This window comes from Lipotes vexillifer, unplaced genomic scaffold (assembly GCF_000442215.2).
Source record: "Lipotes vexillifer unplaced genomic scaffold, Lipotes_vexillifer_v1.1 scaffold590, whole genome shotgun sequence".
Classification (NCBI taxonomy): domain Eukaryota; kingdom Metazoa; phylum Chordata; class Mammalia; order Artiodactyla; family Lipotidae; genus Lipotes; species Lipotes vexillifer.
Window position 1 is genome coordinate 1,367,310 of NW_006778358.1, and position 2,413 is coordinate 1,369,722.

At 45.2% G+C, this 2,413-nt stretch overlaps 1 protein-coding gene across 1 annotated transcript in view; it reads left to right on the forward strand.

Moving 5' to 3' along the window:
* The window catches only part of ANKH (ANKH inorganic pyrophosphate transport regulator), a 140,821-nt gene that overhangs the window by 88,509 nt on the left and 49,899 nt on the right, over window positions 1-2,413 (forward strand). The gene's annotated exons all lie outside the window — the stretch shown is intronic.

Here is a 2,413-nt window from a genome sequence, read left to right on the forward strand (position 1 = left end):
TTTTTTTTTTTTTTTTTGCCGTATGTGGGCCTCTCACTGCTGTGGCCTCTCCCATCGCGGAGCACAGGCTCCAGACGAGCAGGCCCAACGGCCACGGCTCACGGGCCCAGCCGCTCCACGGCACGTGGGATCCTCCCAGACCGGGGCACGAACCCGCACCCCCTGCATCGGCAGGCGGACTCCCAACCACTGCGCCACCAGGGAAGCCCTGACCACTGACTTTTAACCAGTCCATCTTTTCAGTTTATTTTACTAGAATTATCTATATTTGCCACAAGTTCTGGCAGTAGGCAAGAGAGCTTGTTTGAAAATTTGATTCAAATATAAATTCCTTTCTGATATATTCAGGATCAAGGGATCAGAATAGCTTTCAGATAAACTTACCACTTGTGTGGTATAAGCACCCAAAGCTTTTTACAATAAGACTCGCTTGAATATACTGATAGGATTTTATTACTTTAATAGCCAGCTTTGCTAGATTAGCTAAGGGTGGCTGACTTCCATAGATTAAATTCTTTGTTCTGATACTGAAGAGTTCTCAGAGAATGCTTTTTTCCTATTCATCTGTGTCATAGATGTAAAAGAGACTTAGCCAAATATGTATATTTATATATTTCCAACAATGTCTAATGCTAGAAAATAAACCTTTTCTTTGGGCTTCATTTTAAATTACCCTTGGAAGGAGACTTTAACATATGATAATCTATATAGGTTTTTCTACCACTCCTTACCTCCAGTTCTGTATACATTAGACATGTGAGATGAATGGAGGTATTGAGGTACGGCATTAGCCCCCAGTCCTCGGAGGAATGATGCAATGTAAAAATGCATGTGGTCCATCCTCTCAGATGTCATCAGAAGTCCTAATGTGCCTGTAGCTGGGTTACGGGGGCAGCCTTCTTGAATCTGACAGCTTCCCACTGGTGGGCCAGGGAGCCTTAGATATTAAACCCTTAGTTTCCACCGGAGGTCCTGATTTTCAGTTGTCGTGACATCACTTTAGGGTGGAGAATTTGGCCACTGGAACACTTGTACCTGGATTTTCGTTTTCTTGCTTATCACCAGGTGTGTTTACTCTGGTAGTTGATGCATACCCCCTGCTCCCACACCCACCACCCCAGAAAGAAGACAGCCAAGGGTTTGGAGTGTGTAGAACCGGATTCCCCACAGGGCCCAGGCTGGACTGAGGTAGCACCACAGTGCTTTCAAAGCGGCGAGAGAATTGAATGGAGTGACCTTTTCCACAGCCTAAGAGAGTAAAAGCCCAGCTTCTTCAGCAGAGCCCATGATTCTGCTCTAATGCCTGCCCTCCTATCTGTACTGGGACTCTGTAAACACATAGAAGAATGACAATTATACAGTGAACCCAGGGGACTCAGGACCAAAGCTGACTCACAGCCTCTTCAGTGCCCTGTGTTCCACTTCCCTTCTTTGTTTATTTGCCACGGAAGTTTCCAAAGCTCAGTCTAACACCAGAACATCTGTGATGGACACCCTTTCCTTGCATGTTTCATCTCTCAACTCCCCCAGAAGGCCCAGTAGTAAGAGATTGCTAATAAAAACCCAAATAATACGTATCACACACACACACGCACACCTTGCAGCATGGCCCTGATGTATTTGTTGGAGAGATAATATTTGCAAATCACAAAGCTTATCGGCCAGACAGCTTTTGGTCAACAAAGGTAGCCTACAAGCCACAGTTTGCAAATGTTATCTACACTTGGCATTTCTTTTCACATTTAGCACCTTTGGCCCTACGAGCTGAGGAGGAAGTCGATGTAGCCGCGGCTATAAAGTCTTGACACAGACCTAGGAAATAAATCGTACTTGTCTGATTATGTTTAGCTCTCGTGAAATGTTATTTCTTTGTCAGTTCAGGTCAGCCTTTACTGGTTAGAAGGATGATGCTTAAGCGGATCCTACTTTGAACTTCAAACCTTCTCCAAACCTGCCATCCCCTGGAACTTTCATTGTCTGTAACCCTTGGAGGACCTTCGTCTTAATTTGCCTCAAAGGCACAAAGTGACAGATCGGATCCTGCCCAAACTTAAAGAGAAGGAAATAGTAGAACCCTGATCAGTCAGTGAGTGCCTGCAGTGACGGTAGTAACTCGGATCCAGTTTAGAGCCCTCATTAGAACATGCTTCACAGTTGGAGAATGCTGTGCTTTGTGACTCCCACTGGTCCCCCATTCCTGGTATTCAGCCAGGTTGCCTGCCAGGCACACAAACCAGTACACTAGTCTGCATAGAACTGGTACCAAATAAACACTGTGCAGTCATTGGTTCCACTTAAAAGTCTCATGTGGTCCTAGCCACCAGGCTAAGTTACAGTCATTTTACCAATCAAAGATTTATGAAACCTGTGCTACTAAGGTTGGGGGGTGCGTTTCTATTCTGTTTCAGGAATG